Here is a 10,608-nt window from a genome sequence, read left to right on the forward strand (position 1 = left end):
GGGCAATGGGCCCAAAAACTGCCTTGATTCTTCTCAGTGAAACCTGGGAGAAAGCTGAGGATGACTTAATTCCCTCTTCCCTCTTCCCCTTTCTGCACTTATTTCTTTGTATTGAGGACCTGGAGCAGGGGTCCGGAGCAGCCACTGTTTCTGGGCATGGCCAGGCAGGATTGGACTCCAGGGCCTCTGGGAGGCGGGCATGAGCATGGCCGATGTCCTCCTCGCCAAGATCTCCCCCTCGCCAAGATCTCCTCTTGCCTGTGCTCATGTGGTCAGCCTATAGACAGGGGGCTAAAGGGGCCACAGATGGCTTTGGGGGCTGGCAGGAGGTAGGCAGCTTTTGGCTTGGGCTTCATTTCCACTGTCAGCCTTCCCTTATGCAGCCTTCCCTTGGAAGAGCTAAGCACCTTATTTCTATTAGTCTCCACTTTTTTCTCTACCTGAGGGGAGGCGGAGGAGCCAGACTTTAAAAAAAAAATTGTCGGCTGGACACAGCGGCTCACGCCTGTAATCCCAGCACTTTGGGAGGCCAAGGCAGGAGGATCACTTGAGGTCAGGAGTTCGAGACCAGCCTAGCCAACATGGTGAAACTCCATCTCTACTAGAAATACAAAAATTAGCCACACATGGTGGCGTACGCCTGTTATTCCAACTACTTTGGAGGCTGAGGCAGGAGAATCGCTTGAATCCGGGAGGCGGAGGTTGCAGTGAGCCAAGATTGCGCCACTGCACTCCAGCCTGGGCGACAGAGTAAGAATCCATCTCAAAAAATAAACAATTGTGGCAAAATATTCAACATAAAATTTACAATTTTTAAGTGTATAGTTCAGTGGGATTAAGCACATTCACATTGTTTTGCAACCATCACCAGCATCCATTTCTAGAACACTTTCATCTTACTAAACTGAAACCCTGTACCCACTAAATGATAACTCCCTATTCCCTAGAGGGCAGATTTTTGTCACTAAAGGATGAGGGGCTTTGGAACCTGAACTCTGATGGGTCTGGGCATGTGGTGGGGAATTGGGAGTGGATGCTATGGATATCATGTGGCTGAGGTCCTTTCTTCATTCATTCTTTCCTGATGCACTCCAGAAAGGAAAGTTCTCTCTGCTACCAAGGACCCTATAAAGATGGCTCTCAGGGGTCCTGAGAAGCAGCCATCCCTATACAGGAGCACACCTTCTGCACCATGTAAAGCCTTTCCCAGTGACATTTGGAGGACCAGATAGGAAAATTTCATTAGCCCCATTTGGCAGGTGAAAACACTGAGGTCTATGAGGGTAAGTGACTTGCCCAGTTACCAAGTTGCAGAGCTGGAACTTGAACCAAGGCCGCTTTGGCTCCAGAGTCCATGCCGTTAACCACTTCTGTGCATTTATTGAGCAACTCTGGGGCTCTCAGAGTGATTCCCAGACCAGCAAGGCCATCCCAGGAGTACCAAGCATCACTCCTAACTTGACAAGGCATCTGGATCGACCCCACCTAATGCGGGGCCTTTGAAGTCAGTGATGTCAAAAGTGGGGCAGCTTTGTCTTTTACCAGCTTTTATGGGGCATGTCGGGGAATGGAAGCACTTAGGGATGGCAGGCAGATAAAGGATGGGCTGGCCTGCCTTGATAAGGTGGCCCAAGGTGGGGGTGGGCCGGGAGGACACTGAAGCCGCCAGGGCTGTGGTTTCTGCATGGGAGTAAGTGTGATTTCTGGCAGAGCCGGAGAAGCTGTGAAGACAGGCTGGCGGCCGTGGGATTTAGTGGTTTAGCTTTGTTGAAATCTCCAACTTCAAGGACTTCCCCTGGTGACTGTTTTTGTCAGGCCAATTAAGAGCGAGCTCAGTCGAGCTCTGGGAAGGGAAAGGGGGGAGAAAGGGTGGGCGAGGGATGCCCAGCACGGCTGGGAGATGGCAGGAAGGAGCTGTTATTGCTCCCAGTGGACAAGGGCCCACAGGTGAACGACAAGACAGGTGGTGTGGAGGATCTGGCGTGAGGACTGTGCCACCTCCTCACAGCTTTTCTCTCTGGGCTCTCCCTTCTCAGGGGTCCTGCCAGGCTTGAGAATTCACCTGGGGAAGGGAGCATGGTGGGGCTGGAGCTGCAGGGAGCCACGGCAGGCCTTGGACATTGGTCATCTGGCCTCTCCAGCAGGACTTGGCTGTAGACTAGAACTTGTCTTGTCAGGGATCCTGGGCTTGCAATGAAGAAAGGGGGCTGGGCCTGCGTGGGAGTGGCAGGGAGGCCGAGGGCCACTCCCCAGGGAAAAGGCTCCTCAGGGCTTTCGGCACTCTGAGGGCTCCATAATGCAGGTCCCTGTGGTGATACGAGACCAGTGCCTGACTACAGCGTAGGTTCCGGAAAAGTAAGGGGTCTTAACAACTAATCTAATCCTCCCCAAGCCCTTGTGGTGTGAGGTGGATACACTTACTGTCCCTGTGTTACAGCTGAGGAAACCTAGGCTCAGAGAGGTTGAATAACTTGTCCAATGGCATATGGATAGTAAGCGTATTTAAACCCATGTCTGACTCCAGAGCCAGGCTCTTCAGCACAGGTCACAGAACTGGCAGGAATGCCTGCCTAAAGGAGCCAGGCCTGAGAGAGGGGGCCCAGCTCACTGCGGCCTCACTGCAGTTCCCTCAGGGTCAGGGGCTGTCTCGGCCAGACAGGAGAGGAAAGGGCACACCCGGTGGCACCTACACCCACTAAGCCATTTGAGGGGACAGGTTTCTTCTAGGCTAGGGAGGCTGCCCTTGAGGGCCCTACTGCCAGGCACATGGTGCTGGGGACAGAAGACAGGAAGTCTGGGGAGGCAAGCCCTCATAGAGAGTCCGTACTTGCACCCCAAGGAGCTTAATAACAAGACTAGGCTGGTCCTGCCGCGGCTAACAGAACCAGGAGCAAAGTCATGCCCAGCTGAGGGACCCCAAGGGCCATGGGTGGGAACTGGGACCCTTGTTCAGCGGGGAGGGCTGGAGTTGAGTCTGGAAGGATGAACAGGATGTGAGGGGTTTGCCCTCAGGAGAGGAGAGCATTGCTGCTGGGCCCTCAGGAGAGGAGAGCATTGCTGCTGGGCCCTCAGGAGAGGAGAGCATTGCTGCTGGGCCCTCAGGAGAGGAGAGCATTGCTGCTGGGCCCTCAGGAGAGGAGAGCATTGCTGCTGGGCAGAAAAGCCCAGTGGTGTGTTTGGGTTAAAATCCTGGTTCTGCCTTATGTTACCCTGAGCAACTTGCTTAACCTCTCTGTGCCTTTCCTCACCTATAAGGACAATAATAGTGCATGTTGCATATGGTTGTTTTGAAGAGCAGATGAGTTAATGCATGTAGAAAGCTGGGTCTGTACTCAGTGAACTAGGAGGTAACTGTGTGCTGGCTTTGGACTGCTGTTATTCTCAGCTGAGAAACATGAATGGCCACAATCTTGGGGGCATGGGAGGGGAAAGGGGATCAGTGACTTGAATTGTGAGTTGGGAGAGCCACCCTCATCCTCCTGACCTGTTTCCCTGGACCTCCAGCCCTTTTACCTGGGGTTTCCCCAGGGAGACACGTCAAGTGTTGTCCAGTAAAATATTTCCTGGAGTTGGTGGTGTTCCTCCACCTGGACTGAAAGCTGAAGCTTGGCAGAGCCATCTTTCAAAAACGGTGGAGGGCTCACTGCATTCAGCAAACATTGTTTGATTTTTCCCTTTCTGTGCAAGACACTGGGCTACGCTTTGGGGAGAAACAGCTGACCGGCTGAGTCTTTGCCCTCAAGGAGCTTGTGGTCAAGTGAGAAGTCAGGTAAATTCCCTCATTCACGCTGTCACTCTGCCACCATTTGCTGCATGCTTACTTTGTGTCAGAGACCTTCCTAGAAACTGAGAACACAGCAGAGGACAGGACAGTTGGCTCCCGCCCTCAGATCCCACATGGTAGACTGGTGGTTTGCATCTCCAAGGTGGCATCAAGCTGCACCAGGTTTGGAGTGACCAACCTGACCTTCAGTCCCTACTTCCTGCCAAGCATTGGGAAGCAGACAGTATACAGTGTGGGAGTGGTTAATAACTGGGTCTCTAGAATGGGACAAACCTGGTTTTGTGCCCTTGCTCTGCTGTTTACTGGCTGTGGGACCTTAGGCAAGTTACTTTACCTCTCTAGACCTGTTCTTTGTCTATAAAATGGGGGTAATGATACCTTTCTTATGGGGTTATGGTAAAGATTAAATGAGATGATGTATGAAAAACATTTAGAACAGAGCTCAGCACACTAGTAGCACCTATTAAATGTGCACCTGTTAGCACTGCTGTTGTGGTTACTGCTCTCTTGCTTTTAGGTGCTTCCATGAGACGGGGAGGACTCTCCCGTTTCTTATAGGACTTAATATTTAAGAAAGCATTTAATGGCTGGGCACGGTGGCTCACGCCTGTAATCCTAGCACTTTGGGAGGCCAAGGTGGACGGATCACAAGGTCAGGAGATCGAGACCATCCTGGCGAACACGGTGAAACCCCGTCTCTACTAAAAATACAAAATTTAGCCAGGCGTGGTGGCAGGCTCCTGTAGTCCTAGCTACTTGGGAGGCTGAGGCAGGAGAATGGTGTGAACCCGGGAGGTGCAGCTTGCAGTGAGCTGAGATCGGGCCACTGCAGTCTAGCCTGGGTGACAGAGAGAGACTCGGTTTCAAAAAAAAAAAAAAAAAGCATTTAATAAGTCAGGCGTGTAATTCTTCAAAGTTGACTAATTTCCTGAGTTTATATGTAACCTTTAAAAATCAGAAAAAAAAGGATAACTCAATGGAAAGTTGGGTAAAGACTTGAGCAGGAAGTTCACAGAAAAAGAAGTATTTATAATCAAGCGAAAAGCTTATAAGCAAATGAAAAGAAACTTACATTTTTAAAAATGCCTATTAACACAGCAAGATAGCATTTAACTAGCAGGCTGATGAAAATTTAAAAATTTGGTAATGCATTTTGTTGGAAAGGATGTGGGGAAACAGGCATGGTCAGTCAGGGCAGGGAGTGTAAATTGGTATAAGACTTTTGGAGGAAAGTTGGGCAATTTTTATGAAAAATGTACCATCCTTTTGATTTAGCAATTTTATATGTAGGAATTCATCTTATGGATATAGTCGTGTTCATAAATGAGTGCAGTGGTATCAATTTAAGAACATCCATCATGTCACTGTTTATTACAGCAAAAAAAAAGAACTGTAAATGTCCACAGAGAGAGGACTGATTAAACCAAGTACATCTATGCAATGGAATATCCTGAAGCTGTTAGAACATGAAGGGCCTATAATGTATTGAAGATCTTAACATATCATCAAGACATGTCAAGTACAGAAACAGAAAGGTACAGAGCATTATGTAGAGAATGTAGAGAATACTCCCACTGGTATTAAATGAAAGGTATATGTTCATACATATGTTTATATGTCTAGATTATACCCTCTTTGAATGCATAAGAAACTATTCACAGTGATTACTTTTAGACAGAGGTCTTGGGAGCCTGGCAGGGAGACAGCCTTCTTATTCTACTTATGCATAGTGTCAGAATTTCTTATTGTATGCCTGAATTACTTTTATAATTATAAAGGAAGAAGTCAAACCATGTGAACTACACATTAGTAGTTAAGAAATAAAATGCTGTTCCAAGTTTTGTGGGTGTGCTTGGACTGATAGTGTTTTTCCTCTAAGATCCTACTAAGAACTATTTAAGAAATGGCTTTCAGGCATAGTCACCTATTTAGAAGGTTCAAGCATAAAATGGGGTCTTGCGGTGCTTGGACCAGTGTGAAACAGAAGGGGTTGGGTCTGAACTTGCCAGTGTCCAGGGAATCCTGTTCTTCCCAGGCCTTGAAGAATAGGCAGTGGGTTGTATGTTCTCAAGTCCCCCTGTTGAATTAGGATACACAGCTGCTGGGGTGAGGGCTGAGATCTGTCTGCACCCTCAGAACCAACCCCACCCCTGTGCTGGTAAGCAGGTGTTCTCCAGGGGAGAGACCCTGGGGTCAGTCTGACTAAAATGAATCTTCCAAATGGGTGTGCAAATCTGCATTTCCTGTGAGGGCCATCCAGACAGTTTTCAAGTGTATGGAATTTGAGGAACAATGTATGCTTTCTGTGCTTGAATCTTTGGGAGCTAGCGGAGGCCTCTGTCAGGAGTGCAGTCAGACAGGTGGGAGCCTCTGGAAGAAGCCGCCTGTGCAGCTGGCCTGTGGCTTCTCATCAGGCACAGCAGCCATGCCTTTTTTGCTCTCATTCCCCACCCTGCTTCCCTTCCTCCTCCTCCTTTTTTTCTCTTAAAGTTTTTTTTTTTAAATTAGTTTTTGTTTTACATTTAATTTCAAAATAAAAGTTACCTTTGCACATAGTTTAGAGGGTAGAATAGCTCTAGCATGCTTGTTGCAAACACACACGTGCAAGCACACAAAGTCCTGGACTTCTCCATCACCCCTCCGCAACAATTTTCTACTATCTAGAGGCATCTACTTTTAGTAATTTAGCTAATTTTTAAAATATTTATCTCTAAATGTCATATTTATATTTCTGCTACTTGAATTTTCCATTTTCAGCATTGTGTATTGACTCCTCACTGGAGAAGAAGAGTTAGCTGTTTTCCCCACTGCCTGTCGACACCCCTGCTTCCCATCTGCCATCTTTCCAAACAGTTATAGTGTAATTTTATTAGATCAATATTCAGTGATTATACAACTTTGACCCTGAAAACGCTGTTCACAGCTGAGCTGTGATGACTTGTACTTTCCTGATCCACATTTATTCCCTGGAGTTAATCTTTTTCCCCCTCTGCTTAGTTTTTTATGTATGTGTCACCAATCCAACACCAAATTCTCCCCAAGTTGAATACAATTTGTCTCAAAATTATATCCACAATTCTGGTTCTACCAATTTCATCTTTTTGAGGACATCTCTCCTGGAACCTTTGGAGCTAGACTAGGTGCTTCCTAGGTCTGCTCTTCAGCTGTTGTTTGAGGACTACTCTTCATGAATATCTTGGCAATTCCTCAGGCTTCCTTTCCTACTAATCTTGTTTCCTGGGTTCCATGTTCTCTTCTTTCTTGAGTTGCTTCATCATTTTGATGAAGCACATTTTTTTTTCATGAACTTACAAAGAGGTAAGCAATTTTTTTTGAGACCTTGCATGTCTGAGAATGTATTTATTGTGTCCTCATTATTATTTTTATTATTATCTTTTTTGAGACGGAGTCTTGCTCTGTTACCCAGGCTGGAGTGCAGTGGCACAACCTCGGCTCATTGCAACCTCCGCCTCCCCGGTTCAAACGATTCTCCTGCCTCAGCCTCCTGAGTAGCTGGGACTACAGGTGGGTGCATGCTACCACGCCTGGCTAATTTTTTGAGTCTTTAGTAGAGACGGGGTTTCACCATGTTAGCCAGGTTGGTCTTGATCTCCGGACCTCATGATCCCCTCACCTCAGCCTCCCACAGTGCTGGTATTACAGGCATGAGCCATCGCGCCCGGCCTGTATCCTCATTCTTTTTTTTTTTTTTTTAATTATTTAAGTTCTCATTGTTAATTGATGGTTTGGCTGGGTATAGAATTCTAGGTTGGAGATAGTTCTCTCTCAGAACATTGGTGGACTTGTGCCATTGTCTTCAAGCTTCCAGGATTGCTAAGAAGGCTATTGTATGAAAACTGTTTGTTTCTCTCTTACTATAGGAGTTTTTCTTTGTCCTCGTTATTTTGAAATTTCAGACGGTTCCTTGATTTGGATCTATTTTTGCTCATTGTGTGAGGCATTTAGTAGGTCTTTTCAATCTGGAAACTCACATCCTTCAATTTTGGTTATTACTTGTGAAAATTATTTCCTTGATAATTTTCTCTCTCATTTTTCTCTTATGTTCCACCCTCCTCCCTGACCCTGAACTCCTAGTATTTGAATATTAGATCTATTGAATTTTTTCTCCCATATTCTTATTTTTCTCTTATTTTTCATCGTTTTGCCTTCTCTGTTTTCTAAGCCATTTCTTTAAATCTTTGAGATTTTTATTGCATTTATTTCTACCATCATTTAAAAACATTTCTAAGAATTCTTTTCTGTTTTCTAAATGTTCCTTTTTAAAATAGCATCTTGTTTCATAGATGTAATATTCTCTAATATTAATAATTTTATCAAAGTTTTCTTCTCCTTACCTATTTGTTTTGTACACTATATTTTCTACTAGGTAGTTTCCTCAAATGCCTAGTGATTCTTGGTTGTTGCTCATATTTAAGAGTGAAGGTAACTACAAAGCTGACCTGAAAGCTCCAGGTACTTGGGTGGGGCTGTTTGAATCATAAACTTCATGTAGTGTCATCTACCTGGGCTGTTTTCATAGAAATCCTCTATGTTGGTCTATGTTGGTATCTTTTTGGTCTTTTCTCTGAAACTAATCAGATTGCTTGGAGAAATCTTCTCCGGTCTTCTGCCTGGAGGATGTATATCTGACTACCAGCATTCTGGGAGTTTAGCAGGCGAAGGCTCGTCATCTCCTTATTCAATATGCATATTAGTCCTTTGGGGCTGCCATAACAAAATATGACAGACTGTGTGGCTTAAACAACAGAAATTTATTTTCTCACAGTTTTGGAGGCTGGAAGTCCAAGATCAAGGGGTCAGCAGAGTTGGTTTCTGGTGAGGCCTCTCTTCCTGGCTTGTAGACAGCAGCCTTCTCACTATGTCCTCCATGGCTTTTCCTCTGTGCCTGTCCACAGAGAGAGAAAGCTTGCACTCTTGTGTCTCCTCCTCTCCTATAAGTAGACTAGTCCTATCAGGGCCCAATCTTTATGACCTCATTTAACCTTAATTACCTCCTTAAAGGCCCTATCTTTAAATATGGTCACACTGGAGATTAGGGCTTCAACATATGGACATTGGTGGGGAGACACAATTCAGTCCATAACAGCATGTGAAACTTCACTTAATCTTTCTGTTTTCATTCTGATACATCCACCTTTAACAGTGCTTGGTGATCTTAATACTATTTCATCCTTTCCAGAAAATAATCTCATGGTCTTCCGCGGGAGTGGTGGAGAGGCTGTCACCTGGCTAGACGGAATGAGGATAGGTATCTGAAGGTTTGGCAGTTTCCTAAACCGATTGTAAACCAATCCTCCTCTTTTTAGATGAACATTCGTCTTCACTTCCAGAGATAACATTGTGGCCATTTCCTGACTAGTTGATTTCTGGCTTTTATTACTGTTGATTTAGGAATAAATTGTTTAGATCAGCTAAATTGGTTACCACTTGTCCAGCTTCCAAAATGTTCTTCTTCTTGTATTCTTTCCTGTTCTCACTGTCCATGGGGATTATACCATAACAAAATTCTTTTGACTGTTAATTAAGTGGTGTTTCTCGAGGGATTACAGGTAAATGTATGTTTAATTCCCCATCTTTGACTGGAAGCTATATGTCGTCTTCTGTTGAAAGCAAATAGAAGCCCATTGGACAAGTTAGCTTTGATTCCAAGTCCATTTCTCCCTCAACTCTGGTGTTTTCACAAAATGTCTCTATCTTATTCAAATATGTTTGATTTTGCTGCATGATGCATTGACTGGCTTTTGAAGATGAGTGGTCTGATACCACTTGACCAAAAAATAGGGAGCCCACTCTGAGCTTATCACATGGATGCAAACGTCTTAATAAACTCAGAAAATGGTTTGTGTTTTCAGTTGAACAAAGCCTCCATATTTTCCTGAGTGCCATTTCCCTACACTTTAAAACTTGATATATTTCCAGGGGAATCTAATCCATATGTTTCTTTCTTTCTTTTTGCTTTTAATACATCATAATATTGCTTCATAAAGCACTATTTAAGTCAATAGTCTTTATTAGCTCTTTTTAAAACAAGCCTTTTACCTTAGCTTTTATTTAGAACCACATTTTTTGAAAATTTTGCAACCACAAAGTTGAGCTGAGCCCACAAAGATCTGAGTTACATTTGAAATTTTGAGTTTTGTTGGGTTCTAATTAGGGCAAAGCCATGTTCTCTAAAACCACATTCTCAGCTGAGCAAATCTGCACCCAGAATCCACTCCACAAAGTATCTTATTTTGTGATATTTTTGGCCAATAACCAAAGCAGATATTTATTTAGGACCTGCAGCACACCTATCATTGTGGCTCACTATGTGGTCTGGAAGACAAGAATAGAAGCACCAACCTAGTTAGGGAGACTAGGGAAGAAGGGAAGGGTGTATCCCTTCTTCACTACACAGTGTGTGCCAGATAGCGGACTAGCCACTTTGCCATTATTGATTTAAACCTAAGAATAAGCATTATTTTATCTACGTCGAATCCTTGTAATAAGTCCTCAGGATTAACGTAAGTATTATCTCCATTTACATAAAAATAGTACTGAGGCTCTGGAAAGTTACTAAACTTGCCCAAGATTGTGCACTAATAAGGGATAGAGACTGGTTTGGAACACAGGCAGGATCCCAATATATATAAACAGAATCCTGAGAAGAGGAAAATGATCAGGTACTTGGCATGGATGGCTGTCGATAGTGTTTGTAGAATTAGTGCAATGGGCCCCATGGTGCAATACTGTAAAGGGGTGAGAGGAGATTTATGAGGGCTGTCATCCCAAGAGAAGATGCTCTAGAGGAGACTATCATTCCA

The 10,608-nt window shown here is 44.7% G+C and overlaps 1 long non-coding RNA gene across 1 annotated transcript in view; it reads left to right on the forward strand.

Moving 5' to 3' along the window:
• LOC129533450 (uncharacterized) overlaps positions 1-5,260 on the forward strand; it is a 101,598-nt gene extending 96,338 nt beyond the window's left edge. The window contains exon 3 of the long non-coding RNA XR_008679698.2: positions 5,162-5,260. This is a non-coding gene — a long non-coding RNA (uncharacterized lncRNA). The remainder of the gene's footprint in view (positions 1-5,161) is intronic.
• The last annotated feature ends 5,348 nt before the right edge of the window (positions 5,261-10,608 follow it).

This window comes from Gorilla gorilla, chromosome 4 (assembly GCF_029281585.2).
Source record: "Gorilla gorilla gorilla isolate KB3781 chromosome 4, NHGRI_mGorGor1-v2.1_pri, whole genome shotgun sequence".
NCBI lineage: Eukaryota > Metazoa > Chordata > Mammalia > Primates > Hominidae > Gorilla > Gorilla gorilla.